This window comes from Grampus griseus (assembly GCF_964374135.1).
Source record: "Grampus griseus genome assembly, chromosome: 3".
NCBI classification, from domain to species: Eukaryota; Metazoa; Chordata; class Mammalia; order Artiodactyla; family Delphinidae; genus Grampus; species Grampus griseus.
The window spans coordinates 93854898-93878097 of record NC_139019.1 but is presented as its reverse complement, the minus strand read 5'-3'; the positions used below and the strand labels follow the sequence as shown (position 1 = coordinate 93878097).

The following is a 23200-nucleotide window of genomic DNA, read 5'->3' as shown; positions in this document are numbered from 1 at the left end:
TGGGTCTGAGAAAACCAGATGACAATAACCAGCTGATACTTTAGGAGCGCTTATCATGTGCCTGGACTTGTTCTAATTTAAATACTTCATCCTCATGTCAGGCCTATGTTTATTATATCCACTTTACGAAGAAGTAAATCAAGGAGGAGAAAGGATAGATGACTTGGCCCGAGGTCACAGTTCACAAGGCTTGGAGCCAGGATTGGAATGCAGGCAGCATGGCTGTAGAATCTCTGCTGTAGCCACTACCTAAACAAGAAGATTAACCAACAGTGTGCGGTCAACCCCCGTTCTCCTGGCCAGACCTTCAGTGGACCATGTGACTTGAATAAAAGTGGGGAAGAGGAGGCACTGCTGCTGTCTCAGAGTCAGGAGGACCAGCCTCACCCCCAGCTGGAGAACCCTCAGAGGGAGCTGACAATAATGTTACGTGAGCCCCCTCAGACCTGGGCTCTGGAAAACAGGCCTCCTTCTTTCCTGAAGCCACAGGACTCTAAAGATCAATTGACATCGCGCCGAGCAGACTGTCTCTGAGAAAAGGGAAAAGTTTCATTTCCCCTTTAGGTGTCAGGACCCCCATCACACGTGTTGGTGGGGAGGGAGGCCACTGTCTTCTGTCCTGGCTCTGTGGTCTTGAGCCTGCTCAGCCTCATTCCCTAAAGCAGAGGTGCCAGAGCTCCCCTCCACCGCCCCTCTGGTTGGACGGAGGTCCTGAGCTGTGAGGATTTGGTGCAGGTGGAGGGGTTTTCTCCTGTGAGCAAACAGGACCCTCAAGGCCCCGGGGGTGGCAGTGGGAGGTGCTCACCTGAGAGAAGGAAGACACACTTCTGTTAGGGCCTGGTCCAGCGTGGCCCCTGGGCGCTCACACAGTGAGCGACAGTCACGGGCATCTTTCCTGCAGTCCACTCACCAGGCAGCCCCTTCTTCAGTGTATCCCAGGATCAGATTGCAGGTGCAGAAGAGTATGTAAATTATACCTGTTTTAATCACTTCAGTTATATATATAAACTCGCAGAAAAATCGCTAGATATTGTCTTCCTTTCTCTTTTTCCTTTCTCTTCTTCTCTGTTTTTCTCCCACACGATGAAAGCACAGAGTATCTTCTGCGATTCTCGACAGCAGTTCACTTTGCTTATATCCCCTCCACTGTTTTTTCATAATAGTGTTTCCAGTAATTTCTAAACTTCAACATAATGCAAAGCTTGCTTATCTTTGACAAGTAGAAAACCACTTTTAGAGAAACAAAAGTTCATACTTACGTTTACATATGTTTGCAATAACATGGAAAAAATAGGTGAAAAGAATACAGCCCAGGTCATGAACATTGGTTATCTTGGAAAGGGGGGTAGAAATAGGGGGGTAATGGAGGCAGAGTTTATATTACTGTTTTCCTTATACATACTTTTATTGTTTCACTTGTCAGAGTAAACATGTTTTTTTTTGTAAATTAAAATAGAGAACTTTTTTTTTTATTATTTATTTTTATTTGCGGTACGCGGGCCTCTCACTGTTGTGGCCTCTCCTGTTGCGGAGCACAGGCCGGACACGCAGGCTCAGCGGCCATGGCTCACGGGCCCAGCTGCTCCACGGCATGTAGGATCCTCCCGGACCAGGGCACGAACCCGTGTCCCCTGCATCGGCAGGCGGACTCTCAACCACTGCGCCACCAGGGAAGCCCCCTAGAGAACATTTTAAGAGGAAAAAGTGGACTTCCACTTCTAGAAAGATGGAGTAGACATACTTTTCTCTATTCCTTCCACTAAGTGCAACTAAGAACCCTAGACATTATATATAAAAACAAAAATTAAAATAATCTGAAAGGTGGAGAGAGAAGGCAGACCGTCCATGGACAGAGGAACCCACGGAACAACTTGGTGTTTAATTCTCTGGGTTCTCCTTCTGCCTCCTTTATCCCTGACTTGGAGCTAAAGAAGCTAGCCACCCAGAAAAGCCAGTGGTTGCAGACACAAAAAAAGCCCAACACTTCCCTGGTGGCGCAGTGGTTGAGAGTCCGCCTGCCGATGCAGGGGACACGGGTTCATGCCCCAGTCTGGGAAGATCCCATGTGCCGCGGAGCGGCTGGGCCAGTGAGCCATGGCCGCTGGGCCTGCGGGTCCGGAGCCTGTGCTCCGCAACGGGAGAGGCCACAACAGTGAGAGGCCGGCATATAGCAAAAAAAAAAAAAAGAAAAAAAAAAAAGCCCAACAAAAGCCAGCGCTCTCTAACCAAAGGACCCGGAAAAGGGCAGCCTAGTAAGACAGAAAGCCTTTAGATAATAACCACTCTCCTCCAGCCAGACACCCAGCGAAAGTTAAGTGGGGAGCCTAGACTTCCACCCTCAGCAGGCTGGAAGGAGATGGTGTCAGAAAAGGCCAGGTCGGAAGCCATCCCTGTCAGACAGTAACAGGCCCCTCCCTTGGCGGTGTCAGGTGAGATGTCAGGTGAGAGCATGCGGGGGCCTGGAAGGGTCAGTAACAAGGCACTCCTCCTCCTTCCCCCAGGGGTGGCGTCAGGGAGTCAGTCACCACCACCCAGTGGTAATGGGACTCCCTCCCTCCCCAGTCAGTATCTGGAGCAAGGGACTTCCAACCCCTCCCAGCCAGGGAAGTACCCACAGAGGCCTAGTGAGAGCCAGAACTCCGTCCCTGCCTAGCTGTAACTTCTATCACACCAATTTTTAAAAGCTGTGAGACTCAAAATAAGCACAGTGAGAAGTTGTATGTTTACTTGACTAATGAAGTACTAATTAGCACTTCATTAAATCTGGTGCCTTGGATGTTTGAAATATCTGGTTTCCTCTTTGTTCTCAAACCTTGAATGTTTACAAAATTTACATAAAACAAGAATATATTCTAATTTGTCTTAAAAGTTCAAAGTATATAGAGGTATATAGAAGAAGAAGACAATCATGGCTAGCAGTTTGCTATATATCCTTCCAGATGATTTTATATCCATTTGTATAAATACACATATATATGTTTATAGATCTACAGATAGAAAAATGTCCATTGAAAATTTTAATGTAAGTGGAATTAGATTTTATGGGTTGTTTTACCACTCTTAAAAAACTTTTTAAAAACTTAGCACAATGTCATGGAGACCTTTACATACTAGTACATGATAGTTACATGTCAGTACGGTTTTTTTCTCCACTGTTGTGAATATATCACATGCGTATATCATAACTCCATCATTACCATAATGAATATCTTTGTATTCTTTGGGCACGTATATATATGTATTTTTCTAAGGAAACTAGCTAGATGTTTAATTTCTGGTTTGAAAATCACGCACATTTAAAATGTTTGACCCATACTGCCACGTTGCCATCAGTAACACCTGTACCACTATGTACTCCCAGCATTGTGGGACCCTCGTGTCCCCGTATCTGGGACCCAGTGTCTGTGATCGGGGAACACTTGCCCTCTCCAGCAGCGTCCTCTATCAGCCAGCCCTGTCTTCTCGCTGTCTTTCAGGGAATTTTCAAAATGTCTAGTCCGTTAGTGGCAGTCCTTGTTTTTTAGCATGACTTTATTATTTATTTTTAAAATATGTATCCTGTTAATTGAAAAGATTTAGAGAGGTAGGTATGTGTGCTCAGTCTGACATCTTGTTCTGATCTTTCAGCTCTGCATAAAGGAAGATGAGTGGTTCAGAACTGTCATAAGGGAAGGACTTGCTAAGAATCTTTACATAGAAACTCTCTAGGAAATTTTCCTCTTTTGGAAATCTCTGACCCTGAAATTTGCCAGTGGGCTCTGTGAAACATCATCTGTCACGCTAGTTTTTTTTTTGGTTGAATGTGTGGGTCATGGGGGCAGAGGACATAGATTTTTATATCATCCTAATGGATTAATGGCTCGAAGTCAAATCCTGGCAGAGTATCAAAGACTCACATCAGAAATGCAAGGGTGAAAGTTCCCTCTCTTGAAAATGTATAATTTGGGACTTATTTTTTAAATGTTGAATATATTTATCATTTTCTTTTAATCTAAGAAATCAAAAGAAAACCACATGGTGCCAAAGTAGGAAAGAAAGCCTCCAAATAACACAATAATTTTGGAAGCAATAAAAATCTACTTTAAAAGATTTGCTTGTTTTGAAGAGCAGCTAAATGACCTCATGTTTCACATCGAATTCTCAAATCTGAGCGTTTGTATTCTGTCTGCCTAAAAGTCCTGTACGGGAGTCCAAGCAAATGCTTTGTTCAGCTGCTTTGTGCCCTGAGCTGCGTCTGCTGTGACAGGATTTCACCTGCTTCGGTTGGCAGGAAGGTTTCTGGCCACAAGCTCCACACTCAGGGCTGGATCTCAGCAACGTTGTGAAGTAAAGAGATTTTTTTTTTAGCGCCCGGCTTCCCAGTTTGAGCAATCTTTTTCTTCTTTCTCTGCATTTTCTTCTGTCTCCTACCTGTTGAAAAACTTTGGTTCTTTGTTAGACTTAGGTGCAAATAACTGACAGTAGCTTAAACTTTTACCCCTTTAAAAGTACCTGCATTTGATCATTGGTGCTGTAACTGTGGCATCCTGGTGTCAGCAAGCAGGTGAGGGGCAGGTGAAGCAGGACTCTGTGGGCACCAGGGCCTTCCAAATCCCACATAGTGAGGGGGAGGCGCTTTCATCTGCTCACCTGGGTGCCATTTCTCTTCTCACCAGGACTCTCATCCCGTTGCAGCCAACAGGGTAATACTTCTGTGCCTCTTCTGTTCAAAGGAGAGTCAAAAGTCAGCAGGGCTTCATATAGTAACTGCTTCAGTATGAACCCCTCGGAGGCCTCCAGTGGAGGGAATTGGTGAGAGCAGGTGGAGCTCTGGCCCCTCCCCAACCCTGTTCTTCAAGCAAAGCAATTATTTTTTCCTTTTCTTCAGTGTAAAATGTTTGAAAATGGGGTTCTGTGGCCAAAAGAAAGATAGAAAACAACAGTGAAGGAGAAAAAGCTCTCTGGAATGGGAAAGATCTGGGCTCTAATTCCTGCTTCCTGAAGCTCAGGTGAGTTCAATATGCAGTGACTGATATGAATGAGTCTCAGTGCCACGTCTGGCCAAAGGAGATTGTGCCCTTCAGCCACATCCCAGCTCAGGACACACGTTTGTAGAGAGGGGATCTCTTCACTCCATTCTTGGGGCAGGAAGGATAATGTACATGAGAGGGACATTTTCAGTAAACATAGAAAACCAGACTGTGGTAAATGACGTGTGATATTTTCACTAACTCTCCAAGCCTCAGTTTCCTCATCTGTAAGATGGGAGTGATGGCAGCAACCTCATAGGGTTGTTGTGAGGATCGAGTAACGAGTAACATGCAACGCTCTCTGCCCAGTGTTTGGCCCACAATCAGTGTAAGTGCCAGCTATTACCATTAAGTATATGTTGTTCTATTTCACTCTCCAGTCTCTTCATGTGGGACCATGTGTCTCCCAGCTGGACAGGAAGTGTTTGGATGGCATTATACTTCTTATCCTATATTTTTAAACTTCCATTTCCCTACAATACCTAGCGCAGTGTCGGGCATATCATGGGTTCTCAACAAAAACCTGTCAGTTGAGTCATTAATATTGCAGCTGAGATCATTGGCTCTTTTTTCTTCTGCAGTCCATGAAATTGTGTCACCTCGGCTGCCCTCATTTCTGTTTGTTCTTTATATAGAGAATGCTACCTTTACTTCTACCTTTACTTTTGATATTTTTTTAGAAAAAGAAGTTTCTCCTGTTTCATCTTTTGGTCTACCTACATGAAAATGTAAAGGAAAAAAAGGGATAAAAATCAACTTCTTCTGGTTTTTTTTAAATGTACTTTTAAGTCAACTCAATAAGAGCTTATATTTTCTGCTGTTAAACTACAGGATATTGGAAGAATCTTTTTGCTTTATACTCTTTGCTTTATACTCTCCTCTTGTTCTTGAGTGCTGCGGAGACTGTCTTGTTTTTATAAGATTAGAGAGGTAAACATCAATAAAGATGAACTGCGTAAAGTGTATTCAGTAGTAGGGACATGAAGAGGATTACATTCTCTTCCATCATTGGGTGGATTTTAAGTTAAAAATAGATCTGCTATAAGGTTAACGTTGTAATTTATGAGGTGGCAAAGTAAATGGTTTAAGTTTTTAAAATATGAACCATAAACATTGTAGCTAATATTGAATAACAAAGGAGTTTTCTTATTTAATGTACGCTTTAAAAACAAATAGAAATAAAATGGTATAGTTACTCCAGAATACAGTTGGGTAGTTTCTTTAATACTAAACATGCACTTATCACGTGACCCAGCAATTGTACTTCGGGGCATTTATCCCAGAGAAATGAAAACTTACGTTTACACAGAAATTTGTACATGAATATTCCCTGCAGCTTTATCCATAAAAGCCCCAAACTGGTAACAACCCAAGTGTCCTGCAGTGGCTAAATGCTTAAACAGACTGTCGTCCATCCATACTCAGCAATAAAAAACCCAACTATTGTTACACACGACAGGAATTATGCTGAGTAAAAAAGCCAATCTCAAAATATATGATATTACATACTGTATGACTCCGTTTGTGTAACGTTCTTGAAATAACAAAATTAGAATGATGGAGAACAGATTACTGGTTGCCAGGGGTTAAGGAGGGAAGGCATAGCTATAAAAGAGTAGCATGAGGCAGCCTTGTGTTGATGCAGCTGTTCTGTGTCTTGATTGTGGTGGTGGTTACATTCATCTACACGTATGATAAAATTGCGTAGAGCTGTGCACACACACATACACACACACACATAAGGGCGTGTGAAGCTGGTGAAACTGAATAAGCTCTGTGTATTCTACGAATGTCAGTCTCCTGGCTTTGGTATCGAACTATAGCTGTGCAGATGATACAGTTGGAGTAAACTGGGTAAAGGGTATTTAAGACCTCCCCATGTATCTAACTCCAGATATGTCTATTAATCTCTTAAAAGTCCAGGCGCGTTCCCCAGCGCGGCTGTTAAAGAGCACACATACTTATCCATATTTTTAGAGAAATAAAATGAAGCATGAAATGTCTCACTGGGTGTATAGTTTATGCTACCGAATTTCTGTTATCCCAGAAATTCTTTATTCTCCACAGCTCTCTATATTTCTTTCCCTTTTATTTGATCTTCACAATAATCACATGAAATATGTAGGGGAAAAAACAGAAGTACAAAAATCTTAGGCTGCTAATATTACAGTTCTTCTGTGAACTGCCAAGATGATCACACATATCCAGGCACAGGTGTCCTCAGTAACCCAGAGACCCCTGGTATCCCTCAAATATTATATCAGAAGGACAAGGACACAGAAATGTGGAGTGACTTGACCACTCCTCCGAAGCACTGTGCTGATGCAAGCATTGTACTGCTTGGTTCATTCCGTCCCCCAGCCTTTTGTTCTTTCACAGTCCTATGAGGTAGGCATCTTATAAAGAATCCAGGTAACTCGTGAACTTTGATGAAGTCTGTAGACGACTGGGCGCAGGGCTAGTCCTGGCCGTGGCACACTTGAGGTGCCTCTGTGCTCAGTGCCTGGAGTCACTCTGTGTGGGTGTGAACTTCAGCTCTGCAAGGGATGAGCTGTGCCGTCCAAGCCAGTTACATGGCCCCTCTGTGCCACGGTTCATTTGTAAATTAAAGGCCATAGAGTGTTTTGAAGATCAAATAAGTTAGTACATGTAAGTCACTTAGACCACGGGTCATCAGTAAGTCATTTAGATCAGGAGCCGTCAAGCTGTGTCCTGTGGGCCACATCTGGCCCCACCCCTGTTCAGGAAAATTAAGTTTCGCTGGAACACAGCCAGACTCGTTCCTTCCGTATTACCTGGAGCTGCCGTCTTACTACAGCAGCAAAGTTGAGCTCTGCTAGCAACAAGACCAGATGGCCCACAAACTGAAAACACTTTCTGTCTGGTCCTTTACAAAAGGTTGCCAACACCTGAGTTGGATGAATACTTGGCGAAAACTAAGTGCTCAGGTAGTGGTGACTATTGTCACTGTTACTGTTAAAGTTGACCCTGAAGTCTTGGAGAACAGGCTTGCGCCATCCATTGAGGGCTGGCACAGTTCATACTTCAAGTAGTTTATCCTTCAGTCATAATTCTGAAGTCTCTCACTTAGAAAACCTATACAGCTAGCCATGTTTTAGGCCTGTGTCCTGAGGGCAGTAACCTGGTAGAACTGGTTTATACTTTCAGGGAAAACTACAGTCACTCTAATTAATCTAGTATAGCTGACCTGTCAAAAATTCTTGGTTTTTGGCAGTTGCAGCATAGCTTTTCCAGGTCAGACAAACAAATGTGTTTGCTAGGAAAGCATGAGGCAATGGACTGATTTTCTCCTACACTAGGTCATGATGGTCATGTTCTCTGGCGCTAGGAAAGGTCATCACCTAGAAGGCCCTGCTGTTTCTGGAGGTCAAGTCTAAAGATAATAAGGAGAAACAGCAGAAGCTAATCTGGATTTGCAAAAAATAGAAAATAAAAGTAACACTGACCCCAGTAGAACTCCTGGATGAATTGGGATCAGCCCAAATTATAAAGCTAGAATAGATCCACTTGTCACATAGCATGTAGCTCCACCTTTGACAACACAGAGCAGGTTACATCCCTCCCTTGACTAAAATCTTCCACCAACTTCTCCTTGTAGCATAAAGTCAGAATTCTACGATCTTACACTGCTACTTCTCTGACCTCGATCTGCCACCAGTCTCCCCCTTGCTCACTTGGACGCATCACATAAGCTTTCTTTCCTTCCCAGCATGTCCAGAGGCTCCTGCCTGAGCTGTTTGTACTTGCTTTCCTCTCTCTTCTCTCTGCCTGGAACCCTGTGTCCCACATCTCCACAGGGCTGGTTCCTGCGTATGTTGCGGGTCTCAGCTCAAATGGCACTTCCCCAACCAATTTTCTCTCAAGATCACCCACTCACATTCTCCACTACATCTTCCTGTTCCATTCTGTTTGTAGCCCTCCTCACTAACTGAAATGATCTTAGGTATTTGCTTACTTGATAACTGTCCTTCACCATTAGTATCCAGGCTCTGTGATAGCCTGGAATTTCCCTTGTACATAATCGGTGCTTAATGAATAGTTGTTCAATGAAGAATGAATGAGCCAGCAAGGTTTTTACCTCACAACTTACCAAAAAAGTCTGAGGTAAAAAAATAACTCTCTAGGGAAAATTAATTTAGGTCAAAGAGTAGGGTGTAGTTGGAGTGCAGTAAAGTAGCAGAGACTGTGTCAAGCAGAGCTCTTTGGGATGTGCTTTCGAAATGTGATCTACTGATACGTGCATCCTGTCTCCTCCCATTTAGGCAGGACTTTCCTGCTTACAAAGTCTATGGAAGTGTGCTTTACCTAGCAATTCCATTCCTCCTTGTTAATCTTCATCAAGCTGCCTTTAACACCAGCAGACAAATGGAATGTCCCTGAGTGTTGAGTTCATCTAAATGCCTGCAGGTAATTTTTCCTTTCAGGTAATTTTTCCTCTGGCATCGTGGTCAAAAGGTCATGTCCCTCTTTCAGTAGAGAACAAAAATCACTTATAAACACTTTTTGAACTTTTTGTTAATCGTTCCATTTCCAGTTTTTTAAAAAATATGAAAAGTTATTAACACATAAAAGCCCATTCAGGAAAACAATTTTGTATCTGAGAGTAGTTCTCTAATATTTTCACAAAAAGTAAAACCGGATTGTCATATGGAAGAAATGATGTCATTAACCCTTGGAAAGACTCTAACAGAAGTTCTTTTGTACTACTACCAAAATTAGACAAACATTCCACCCAGAATGAGAGATCTAAACAGCCCCTTAAATTATCTATACTGGCAAAATAAGGCTGCTGTGAGAGCAGGCATCCGTTCTTCAGGAATCTCTCTTAGGACCAAACATGTCTAGTTCGTTTGTCAATAGCACATGGGTGTTATCATTGAAAATGTGTTTAAATTTTCATACAAGGTAAAATGTACACAGTTCATACATGTGAAAGGTTCTAGATTAACTTTAGAAATGAAAAAGAGAGGAGAGTTAAAAATAATTAAAACTACTTGTAAAACTCAGTGCATTTAGATGAAAAAAGCTTAGCCTAGTACAGATCTTATTTTCTAGCCCAGGTATTATTTTTTTAGTTGTGTGGTAAAAAGCTTACTGGTTCATTCACCATTCATGCATTCATTCATTCATTCATTCAACAGTGACCTATTAAATTTCTATTATGTACCAGGTGAAATTCTAGATTCTCACAGGACTTATATACTAGCGAAGGCAGACAAACAATTAACAAGAAAGAAATTTAATTTCAGATTTAAAACTGGAAGTTTTAAATGTCGGGTAAACTGTCTGAAAGAGTTATAGTCTTGACCAAGCTTTAATATTCTTCATGTAAATTATTGGACATCGATCTGGGCAGACTTAGGGAACATTAATTCTAGCAAGAATTCAGAATTTCACATAGACACAGATTTGAGTGAGAATTTCAAAGTGGGACAGATGAGAAGTGTGTCTTGCAGTAGGATTTTATTTTTATTGAATTGAAAGAGGATTGGGCCCAGATTTTACTGAAACAAATTAAATATTGGGCATTTGCTCTAATTATGTAACTAAATAAATGCATTTTGTAAATGGAGGTTATAAAATAAAAAAAAGCTTTTCATCTATTTGGTGGATTAGAAAGACCAGTCTTTCATGGAGCGATACGTTTTGCTGTTCTCCACGGAGCTCTCCTCTGAGATGGGTCTCTGAGGGGGAGCACACGTGTGTAGGAAAACTCAGGGCCTTACTTGCTGACTGCTGGGTCTCTGCCATGTGCAGAGGGCTTTACAGCCATCACCTCATTTAAACCTCACAGACAGCCCACCAAGACAGGTAAAGGAAATGGACAGAAACAGAGAAGTAATTTGCCCAAGGTTTACACAGCTAGTAGGTTAGTGGGAGAATCTAGATTCAAATTTAGGTCGGACTCAAGAGTCCATAAGCCCTCAACCACTTCACTGGGCCCTCTCTCAGTTGAGAAATGTGTGGTGAACTTGAATTTGAATCGAGAAAGCGTTATGGGCTGTTTGACTGTTTCCCTAAAGGGAACTGCACAGATCCCCTGGACAAACTCCAGGCATTTGACAGGCTTATTTTGACAATGCCTGACAAAGATATTTGGTCCCAGTACATAGTTTTCACTATGGGTTTTGCCTTAAATTTTTGTTTTTCCTACAAATTTATTAATAAACCATATCAAAAGGAAATTCATGACATATTTAAATGCTAAGAGACCAGGGGACAAACTTAGCACTGGAAATAGTGACCTGATTTCACTAGATATTACAGGAAAATTACTGATTTATAGGTCACTGGTTTTTTTCTACCAGAAGTTTTTGACTAAATTAGGTTACAGCCTGCAGGCCCTTCACCTGTCTCTTACATAAATAAAATGTCCCAAGAGTGCCCTCTCAGCCCTACCCACTGCATGGCTGACACAGACATTTCAGCTAGTATAAACTACCTTTTGTTTGTTCGTTTATTTCAGGAGAAACTCCGTTCCCTCAAATGGGTGTGGGAGTGATATGAAGATTTGCTCAAAGCCAAAGGTGAGTGATAAAACATAATAGTCTCTAAAAGGATCTTTCTATGATTCTAGAATTCTTTGATTATAGGATATGGAATAGAAATTAATGAGACATGTTTCACATAAATGAGCAAATCTAGGATTAGAAGTATGTCATAATTTAAAGACAACCCCAAATTTATTTTTAGGCTGCATGAATCCTTCAGGGTCCTTGATTTACAAAACAAAAACAAAAAACAAAACACATTCTAGTTTAAGGGAAAAATAATTTTTTTATTAAAGGTTTTAAGAAGTTCTCAGAATCCTGGTGAGGGCCAGAGAATCAACTATGATGCTCTGAGACCAGGAGCTACATGCAGCTTACATAGGAGGATGGTCCTAGGGGATACCTCACTGTCCCTAGGCCTAGACAGCTCATCTCTTGCCCCCAGTGGTGGACCCTAGAGGCTACTGCTAGGACCTCTGGTCATGGTCTCTCGGAGGTGCTGCTTCTCCCTCCACCTGCCATGATGGATTGCGTGAGGTACCTTGCTCACTTCCCCATGGAGTTCTCAGTCAAGTGGGTCTGATTGACAGAACCTGGACCCTATATTTGGACATTCTCCAAATATAACATAAGCCCAAAGATAATGAGTAGCCAAAAAACATGACAAATGCCCACTTCAGTAAAGCAGTATAACCTCAGCTTCCCCTTGGTGCCTGGAGACACACCCTTTCCAGGGTAGTTAATGCCCCACAGGCCCCACTGTTGACCAATGGCAAGTGAGGAGTGGGAAAGAGCTGAGAGATAAATTCCTTTCCCTTCCCTTCTCCTGATGGGCTGCCTTGAGATGCAATAGCTTATCTGGTCTTGCCGAACACATCACATGAGATGGAGCATTAACTATACTCGTTACCAACCACAGGCTGACTGAAGCCTCCCTCACGTTGCCTCTGCCTCACTCCTTTTCCCCTCACTCTTGTTTCCCTGAGATTATACCTCCCTAGAAAGTGGCAGCTCATCAGCTTTTCCCTTAGGCTCTGGTTTCTTGCAACCCAGGCTACAAGAGCATCTCTTGCAGTTGCAGTGTATTCTCACTAGAGTCTTTGGTCTCTAAGACCAGCTTCAATTATTTTCTCTAGAAAACTAGTAATAGTAGCTCGTGCTGATTTGAAAACCTGCGTTTGCCATAACTGTCACTCATGTTGAAAACTCTTCTACTGTCTCTATTTTTTCCTCATGCGCAAACAAAAAAGAAAGAAAGAAAGGAAGAAAAATTCACCGGGAGGTTGGGTTGTGAGAGTGGGAGTGGAGGAATTAACTTGTCATTGAGAGTCTCCTAGCTTCTAGTTAACTCTCTTCTAATTCCCTAAACAAGCCATAGTGTCTCATTTCTCTGTGCCCTCCCTCAGGTTATTTTCTCTTCTAAAAAGCTATTTGGGGCTTCCTGGTGGCACAGTGGTTAAGAATCCGCCTGCCAATGCAGGGGACATGGATTCGAGCCCTGGTCCGGGAAGATCCCACATGCCGCAGAGCAACTAAGCCCGTGCGCCACAACTACTGAGCCTGAGCTCTAGAGCTCACGTGCCACAACTACTGAGCCCATGTGCCTAGAGCCCGTGCTCTGCAACGAAGAATAATCCCCGCTCACTGCAGCTAGAGAAAGCCTGCGTGCAGCAATGAAGACCCAACGCAGCCAAAAATAAATAAATAAAATAAATTTATTAAAAAAAAAACTGTTTGCCTTTTCTTTATTTTTACAGTTAAATGTTTCTTGTCCTTGAAGACTAATCTTGGGTGTCTCCTCTTTAAGGAAACTGTCTTGACCCCCGACCCAAATCTAATTTACATTGAGCTGTGTATTCCTATGGTACCCTGTACATCGCATTTATGTGGGCCATGCTGGACTTCAGCTATTGGTCTTCCCTAAAAGCCTGTCTTTCCTAAAAGATAGTAAGCTTCTTGGGGACAAGGACCATGTCTCATTTGGCTTTGCAGCCCTGGCTTAAATCAATATAACTGGCACATAATGATTACTCAATTTAAAAATAGCTGTTGAATATGTGATTAATATATGTGGAATAACTGGTTGAATAATTCCATTCAGGATCCCTGTGCCATGTTGTGGCAGTGCCTGGAAAAATCCCCCATCTAAGCCCTTGGCTGGGTGGAAGAGTTGTTTCACCCTTGCACCCACCTAAGAGATAGTCAATAATTGCAACGCACTGTTCTACTTGACAAATCCCAGTCATTTCTCCAGGAAAGAAGAAAACCCTATGAAAGGATTTAGTGTTGTATTTTTTCTTGGTTCCTAAGTGAGTGAGTGAGGGTGATAAGAAACAAAATTTCTACTAAAAAAAATAAGTAAAGTGTAATTTCACCTAGAACTTGCCTCATAGGTGACCAGTGTTTTTGTCATCCACATACCACTTGGCCAGTGGACAAAAATAGCTGTTAAAAAAGACATTTAATTGTTCCCGTGTTTGGCAGCCCTGTCTAAAGTTAATCCTCATTTCATATATGTGTCCAAATGTGTTCTAATTTTTTGTGTAGAAGATATCTACTCACTCATTTATTCATGGATCCATTTAACAAATGTTTATTGATGCCTGCAATGGGCTTGTGTTGGGCTAAGGATGCAACAGTGAGCAGAACAAAGCTCATTCCTCATGGAACTTGCATTCTAATAGGGGAGATGTACAAACATTGTAATCCATATTCAGTAATTCTTTCTTTAAATAAATTTTAAACATTATTTATTTACAAATAAATAAATATAAATTTATTTATATTAAGCACTACTGATGACTAGATGGTAAATATATGGGTGCCCCATGGAGGCTACTCTCTAGATCAAATCAAATGCTGACAACTGTTAATGAAGGAAGGGATCCAAATTTCGGTAGGGGTGGAGGTGGCCAAAGAAGGCTTCCTTGGGAACTGACATTCAAACCGTGTGCAGAAGGATCATGACTAATAAGATAAAGGGAGGGTTAGAGGTTCACTCTAGATTGCACTGCTAACATAGGCAAAGGGATACTTGGCACATTTGGGGATCTGAATGAGGCCCAGGGTAGCTGGAGAACCAGGAGAGAAAGAGTGGGAAACAAGAACGGTGGTCAGGGCCAGATCACACAGGGTTTGTAGATCATTTAAGGAGTCTCATCACACACACCAGGGGATAATAGATTATTGAAGTCTGAATGAGACTGTTGGTAAAAATGAGTTTGTGAACTTCAGAGTTAGTAGTATCTATTCTTTTGGCTTACATTCTAGTATGAGTAGTTGAGTTTTTTAACTGTTTACATCATGTAGAAATTAGTATTAAAAGCTGTTCTGACAATTTTCACTAAAAAGAACTCTTATATTTAGTATAAAATTTGGGAAACTCAATCTATTTAAAAGACTTGAATGTCAGTTGACTATATTTGAGAATCTGAATATGAGAGTAAATGTTTTTACTTTTCTGTCTGGGTTTTAACTGGTATGTGCCTTCATATCCCTACTGCTGGTATATCCTAGCAAGAACATTCTAATTTTTATGCATAAAAGATGAAAATGTTATTCTTTTGCAAAGAATCAAATATAGACTCCCCACTGTTGTTTATTGTTTCTCAGGTGACATCTGGTGGATAAAAACTGAAATGCAGTTCTCTGTAGTTTAGGAAAGGTGAGGTTCTCAAATGTCTTTGGGAGGAAATCATTAAAGAATATGAGCTGAATTGGTTGAAGATTAATTTTGCTTACAATTTTGACATTATATTTTCTGCATTAAGTAGGCATTATGGTATCAGATGTAATGGAGAGAACACTCCAGTGCTCTGCTGGATTTGGCACGCTTTGAGTTCTGCTCAAACCTCTGACAGTAAATAGCAAAGTGATTTGCTATTGTTTTTGCTTTTTTAAAGAGCTTCAAAATTAAAGCAAGAGATTAGCTACAGATGGACAAGAATCAGATTGCTATTGGACTTCTCAGTGGCTATACTGGATAAAAGAGACAAGAGAACAATATCTTCAACATTCTGAGGGAAAATTTCTTTCTATCTAGAGTCCACTACCGAATCAGGCTCTCCTTCAGGTATGAGCAAAATAAAAGCATTTTCAGACATGCATGGGTATGAAAGTTATCCTTTTGTGTAAGTCCTCTCTGAAAGAGTTACTAATTTAAAATGTTGTCTTTGTTAAGCACTATGTTTCAGTTTATTTTTAGATATTTTCTTTTTTGCTGTTGCAATTTTGGTCTTTATTTCCATTATGTTTTCTTTTTTAACTTTGAGATGTAATTGACATATCCATGATGTTTTCTAACTGGTTGTTTGTATAGATGAAAGCAATTAAATTTTGCACACTAATTTGATACCCATCCATCTCATAAGTCCTCATACTGTTTGCAACAGATTTTTAATTGAGTTTATTGGGGTTTCCAGGTATACAATTATCTATAAATAGTAATAAATGTACCTCTCTTCCAATGTTTATACCTCTTATATCTTTCTCTTGTCTTATTGCATTGGTTAAACCTCTACAGTTATGCTAAATAATAGTGGTGACCATAGACATAATTGTATTGCTGTTGATTTTAATGGGAATACTTCTAATGTTTCCTCATTAAACATAATGCTGGCTTTTAAGAAATATGGATCTTTCCTATTTTATGAAGATTTTTAAAAATTAATTATGGATACTGAAATTTATCAAATGCCTTTCCCGCATATTTGAAGAAAATTGTACATTTTTTCTTTCTTTTAATCTGTTTTATCATTCAGAGTTCACTTGCAGAAAACAGAAAGGGATTTAATACACGGAGTGAACTGCTTATAAATCAGTGGAGAGCTAGAGGTTCAAGCTCTCTAGAAATAACTCTCAAATCCACACTGTAGAACTGGCCCACCAAGAGACCTGCTCCCTCTGCCACAGTAGAAAGTCATGCTCCCACCGTTAGCTCCAGGAACACACCATCTTAATGTGATCTGGGAATGAGAAGTTGCCACCAGAATTCTTAGCTGCCAGAACACACCTTCTTATCTGTTACCTCTGAATCAGAAAACTAATGCTAGAACTGTCAGCTGCAGAGTTTTACTATGTCTGCTATAATATGTCCCAGCAAAATGTGTGCCTTGCTACTATGTCTTCCCCTATTTAAATGAGTTCTGAAATCGAATTTCACACAAGTGTATCTGATTAGTAAAACATAATTTACATTGAGGAACCTAGCTGCAAGGGAGCCTGGGAAATGAGGGTTCTGAACTTTTCAGCCTCTGCAGTATACATGGCACACTAAAAAGAGGCTGAAATAGATGCTGAGTGAGCTGACCAACTGTACCCAACCACTTCCTAACATAGGAAATGAAACTGAATCATTCTTATGATACTGGGAGTGGGGGGAACTAGTTTTCTTTTAATTCTTCTAAGATGCTGCTGGATTCAGTTTGCTGAAACTTGGTAAACATTTTCTGCATCAATATTCATAACTGATTTTTGTCAGTAGCTTGCTTTTCGTGTTATTGCTGTCAGTTTTTGGTAACAAACGTATGCTACTGTTATTAGAATTCGGAAGTTTTCCTCTTTTTGTCTCTGCTCTGGAACAGTTTAAAAAGCATTAGAGTCTGTTTATTCTGTAAAATTTCCTAAAATCAGCCTATGAAGCCCTCAGGGCCTGGAGCTCTTTGGGAGCCTACCATTTTAAAAATTTTTTCCTTTTTCTTAGGTTTTTAATGTTTAGATTTTTAATTTGCCAACTTTAGTAGACGGTGTTTTCTTAGAAAAATGATTCATTTCATCTGGATCTTCACATTTATTTGCAGATAATCGAAAAAAATAGTCTCCTGTGATTCTTTTCTTTGTATTTTTATTATGTATATTTGTGCTTTCTTAATTTTAATTCTTGATCAGGTTAGCTAGTGGTTAATCTGTCTTAACTGGTTAAATTTATTCATTAGGATTATCATTCCTCTGGTTTTTATTTTATTATTTTTTTCTTTCGCATTAATTCATTTCTCCTTTTTTCCGTTTTTGATTATTGATTATTTTTTCCCCTATCTTCTTCAGCTAGGTGGTTAGTTCATTTATTTTTATTCTTTCTTATTTATTAAGGTAACTACTGAAACTGCTGATTTTCTGCTGAGGATGGCTTTAGCCAATAAACCAATACTTGGATATTGGTTTGTAATGTTACCAATGTTTTCTAATTAAATTGCAATTTTAGTTTTGATATCCTCTTTGACTCAGGATTTTAAAAATTTTATGTGATAGGGTCTTTCTGTCTTCTCAGTTGATTTCTTTCATGACCAGAGAATTATATCTGCATTATTTCTGCTTTTTGACATTTACTGAGGTTTTTGTGGCCTAAATATATGGTCATCTTTGTGAATATTTCATGAGTGTTATAAAATATGGTCCCTGTTTTCAGTGAATAGAGTTCAGGATATGTCAAGTAGAATTACCTTAAAAATCTGTCATCTAGTCTACTCTTTATTGAAAGCCCCTTGTCTGTGACCTTCTCCAGGTAGTCTCCCTGTGGCTTGGCAGCCTTAAAGAAGGAGAGCAATTCTGATATGGGTGTCTGACAGCTACAGTCCCAAGCTCTGCCAAGAAAGTGAACATCCCTGCCTCCCCAGCTAAGAACTAGTCCTTGCAGAAATATTGATAGGCAGGGAAAAGAAATCTGCAAGAACTAGTCATAATGTCTTATTCATTTACACTGACCAATAGCCAAGTCAGGCGCACGCTTGGCTTTACATATTTGTACAAAACCAAAACCTTTCCTTTTTTCTTTCTTTCTTTCTCTTTTGATTCCACTGAGGTTTCCACCAAGTACTTCCTGCAGACAGTTGTGTAACACCCTCTGAGCAGTCTTTCAGTGCTGCCTACTTCCATGCCCAAGTCAGAATGGCACTTCCTTGTATTTCTCTGTCCTTGGAAACCTGGTTTGGTGTCTACAGTCTTTCCCTGATAATGGCCTAACGCTTGTTGATTTTCCTTCCAACGTGAGCAAGCCATACAGTGTCTCTGTGCTCCAGATTATGCCCATCACTAGACATTTACTGGTGTTATAAGCACCAGCTAGTGTTAAAATGTTAAGTTTATCTCAGTCTATGTGTAACAAAAATTCAAAAAGCACTGGTTTTAAAAATAGTTCTTTTTCTCACATAAAAGGAAGCCTGGAGGCAGCTGGTACAGCTGCTCAAATTAATACATGATAATTGTAAAAAATCTGAAACATTACAGAAGTCCCAACCATTCAGTAATATTTTCTTTATCATTTTCATGATGTACAATTCCTTAACTTCCACATTTATATACAGATATATGTTTTTGATTTAAAATTCTCAAGCAAGAGTATAAATACTTAATTGAAAAGTTATTTTGTTCCTGTGAGCTAGGAGTTCCTGAAAATTTTCCCATAAATCCAAGGGAATACATAGATGATATATGAGTTTAATTTTCTATCTAACTGTAGAAGAATGACCCTGTGATAACTTCTGAAATTAATTTTTTAACGATAGGTTCATGTTCATCAAATGGGTTTGAATTTTCAGGGAAAAGTGCTCTATTGGGACTAAATGGTATAGTCATAAAACTGTCAACCATACTGAACATTTTTCATTTCCCTGAGTCTGATCTGAAGGATGTAAACCTGGGACTACCTGCAAAAGAATAATCAACATCCATTCAAACACAAGTGATTATCTTCTTTATTTTCTGCTGGCCTCCAGGAAAAAAATTATTTTTCAAAAGAAGAAAAATAGACTTGGAGTTTTTTTTTGCTTTAGGAAAATAAGTTTTAACTATTAAGTCAGATCCAGGCTTGATGCTTGGCTCTGCCATATTCTAGCTGTATTATCTTAGAAAGTTTATTGACTAAGATTCTCAAACTTTATTTATTTACAGCAAAGAGTAGCTGTGTGTGTTGTTAAGAGTGTTTGGCACATGATAGGCCATCAAAAGTAAGGATTATTATTTTTAAAGTAAATATTCACATTTTTTCCTTTTATCTAGACCTACCTTTAAATTGTCTTAACAGCTACATTTGGTGTAAAGATTCACTGTTGTTGCTTTGGCTGTTGTTGTTGTTATTGTTCAACAATAAATATTTTTGCCCCATCAGGGAACTGACAATCTGTTGGAGAGTATCTGATTAGGGAACTCTGATATTATCAAGGAACTATAAAAAAAGAGCTGAAAGACTGGGAAGTCTTTACACGACTTTCTCTTTTCAGTTTCTATAAATATAGTTAAGTTTAAACAATTGAACATTTTGTATGGGGATAGTCATTTAAAGGTCAGTGGAAGGAGTTCAATTGTTTTTATTTGAGAATAAAAATTGTGGAGGAAGTTATCACCCCTTACATAAGTAATATTGATTAGCTTTTTTTTTTTTCCATTAGGGATATCAAGAGGTATCCTTTTTTTTTTTTAACATCTTTATTGGAGTATAATTGCTTTACAATGGTGTGTTAGTTTCTGCTTTATAACAAAGTGAATCAGCTATACATATACATATATCCCCATATCTCTTCCCTCTTGCATCTCCCTCCCTCCCACCCTCCCTATCCCACCCTCCCTATCACACCCTTCTAGGTGGTCACAAAGCACCAAGCTGATCTCCTCGTGCTATGCGGCTGCTTCCCACTAGCTATTGATTTTATAGTTGGTAGTGTATATATGTCCATGCCACTCTCTCACTTTGTCCCAGCTTACCCTTCCCCCCGTCCATGTCCTCAAGTCCATTCTCTAGTAGGTCTGCATCTTTATTCCCATCCCGCCCCTAGGTTCTTCATAACCATTTTTTTTTTAGATTCCATATATATGTGTTAGCATACAGTATTTGCTTTTCTTTTTCTGACTTACTTCACTCTGTATGACAGACTTTAGGTCCATCTACCTCATTACAAATAACTCAGTTTCATTTCTTTTTATGGCTGAGTAATATTGCATTGTATATATATGCCACATCTTCTTTATCCATTCATCTGTCGATGGACACTTAGGTTGTTTCCATATCCTGGCTGTTGCAAATAGAGCTGCAATGAACATTGGGGTACATGACTCTTTTTGAATTATGGTTTTCGCAGGGTATATGCCCGGTAGTGGGATTGCTGGGTCATATGGTAGTTCTATTTTTGGTTTTTTAAGGAACCTCCATACTGTTCTCCATAGTGGCTGTATCAATTTACATTCCCACCAACAGTGCAAGAGGGTTCCCTTATTGATTAGCTTTTATTCTGATTTCAGAAGTCAATATGAAGCAACCTTATTCCAGACCTGTCAGTTTATACTGGTGAATTCTATAGCTCACCATAAAATTATCCATTTGTTAGTGTATTTAAGACAGTAATACAAATATTTTGTTAATAATTAAGCCTATATAAAAGAATAAATCTGGTGCCCAGGCATAAGAGTCTATTTGATTTTGCCTAACTGTCTGGAGCAATTCCACACATTTTCAGCATATTATTATGTAGCTTTGGGATGGATCATAACTGCTCCACCATTGTTCAGTTTGCAATAGTGATCTCTACATAATTATTAAAACAAAATATTTGCCTCTTCTAAGTCCTAGTTTCATGATCTGACTTCAGGAGAACCCAAATTGAAAGCCTTTCTTTTTAAGTTAATTTTTATTGGAGTATAGTTGCTTTACAACGTTGTGTTAGTTTCTACTGTACAGCAAAGTGAATCAGCTATACGTATATATATATCCCCTCTTTTTTGGATTTCCTTCCCATTTAGGTCACCACAGAGCACTGAGTAGAGTTCCCCGTGCTATACAGTAGGTTCTTATTAGTTATCTATTTTATACATAGTATCAATAGTGTATATATATCAATCTCAATCTTCCAATTCCTCCCACCCCTCTTCCCCCTTGGTATGAATACATTTGTTCTCTACGTCTGTGTCTCTATTTCTGCTTTGCAAATAAGATCATCTATACCATTTTTCTAGATTCCACAGATATGCGTTAATATACGATATTTGTTTTTCTCTTTCTGACTTACTTCACTCTGTATGACAGTCTCTGGGTCCATCCACATCTCTACAAATGACCCAATTTCAATCCTTTTTATGGCTGAGTAATATTCTGTTGTATATGTGTACCACATCTTCGTTATCCATTCCTCTGTTGATGGACATTTAGGTTTGACAGCCTTCTTCTATCTTCCTGTATGGAAGAAGTGTGAGAATTGGAAAGAAAGCGATAACATGATCTCTGTTTGCAGATAATGTAATAGAATAAAAGGAAACCCTAAGATAATCATTCTAAAAATAAAACCAAAATTAAGAGAATTGATTAAAGTAGCAGCATAAAAAACTAATAAAGAAAAATCAATAGTTTCATATATCCGAAGAATAACTAGCTAGATGATGTCAAGGGAGCAGAAATCACACTTGTAGTTGCAAGAGAATATTTTTTTTAAACTTAGGAATAAGCTTAAAATGTTTACTGTTCAAAGATGCAAAAGTAGACTGGAACAAATGTAAAGGCATCCCTTGTTTATGGGTAGGGCAACTCTACATCATACTTATGTTAATTCTTCCCAAGTTAATAAAGAAATTTAATGTGATTCCATTAAAAATATTGAGATTTTTCTCTTAAAGTAGACTGTTGAGTCTAAAGTTCTTTTGGGAAATGAGTAAGCAGGAAAAGGAAGGGAAACCCAAAAATAAGAACAATGAGAGGAACTAGCCCTGTAAGATATTAAAACACTGTATAATTTCCCTATAAATAAGAAAAGCATGTTCACTGATACATAACTAGATATACAGAACAATAGAATAGGCAAAAAATTCAAAATAGAACAATTATATGTGAAAAGTTAAGTGACACCTCAATCGCTGGGGAAATATACTGTTTTAAATAAATATTTTTGGCATAACTAGATAGCCTTTTGGGAAAAAGTAAAATTGAATCCATATCTCATCCTGGATATCAGAATGAAATCCAAATTATCCAGATATCTAAATGTAAAAAGTAAAACTGTACAAGAACACAAGGATTCATTTCTTTATAAACTGGGAGTGAGAAAAGCCTTTCCAACTATGATTACAAATCCAGAAGCATCAAAGAAAATACTAAAACATTGACAAACTTGACTACATAAAAATAGAAAACTTTTTCAAAGCAAAAAAAAAAAAAGAAAAAGGCACTAAACAAATTAAAAACCTAGAAGAAAATATTTTCAATTTATATGAAAAAATTCTATAACAATCACCTAATTGATAAAGAGCTCTTAAAAACTGGGAAGACCATACACAAATATAAACTCCAAATGGCTTAAAGACTTAAATGTAAGACCAGACATTATAAAACTCTTAGAGGAAAACATAGGAAAAACACTTTTTGACATAAACTACAGCAAGATCTTTTTTGACCCACCTCCTAGAGTAATGGAAATAAAAACAAAAATAAACAAATGGGACTTAATTAAACTTAAAAGCTTTTGCACAGCAAAGGAAACCAAAAACAAGACAAAAAGACAACCCTCAGAATGGGAGAAAATATTTGCAAATGAAACAGACAAAGGATTAATCTTCAAAATATACAAACAGCTCATGGAGCTCAATATCAGAAAAACAAACAATCCAGTTAAAAAATGGGCAGAAGTCCTAAATAGACATTTCACCAAGGAAGACATACAGATGGCCAAGAGGCACATGAAAAGATGCTCAACATCACTAATTATT

At 39.2% G+C, this 23200-nt stretch overlaps 1 long non-coding RNA gene across 2 annotated transcripts in view; it reads left to right on the top strand.

The window, feature by feature from the left end:
* The window catches only part of LOC309820985, a 91695-nt gene extending 75705 nt beyond the window's left edge, over window positions 1–15990 (top strand). Inside the window, exons 3-4 of one of the 2 annotated variants that reach the window (XR_014296562.1) lie at window positions 11497–11557; window positions 15424–15990. This is a non-coding gene — a long non-coding RNA (uncharacterized lncRNA). Of the gene's footprint in view, window positions 1–11496; window positions 11558–12927; window positions 13199–15423 lie in introns of those variants that run through there. The other variant, XR_014296563.1, reaches the window with a different exon arrangement.
* Window positions 15991–23200: the final 7210 nt, after the last annotated feature.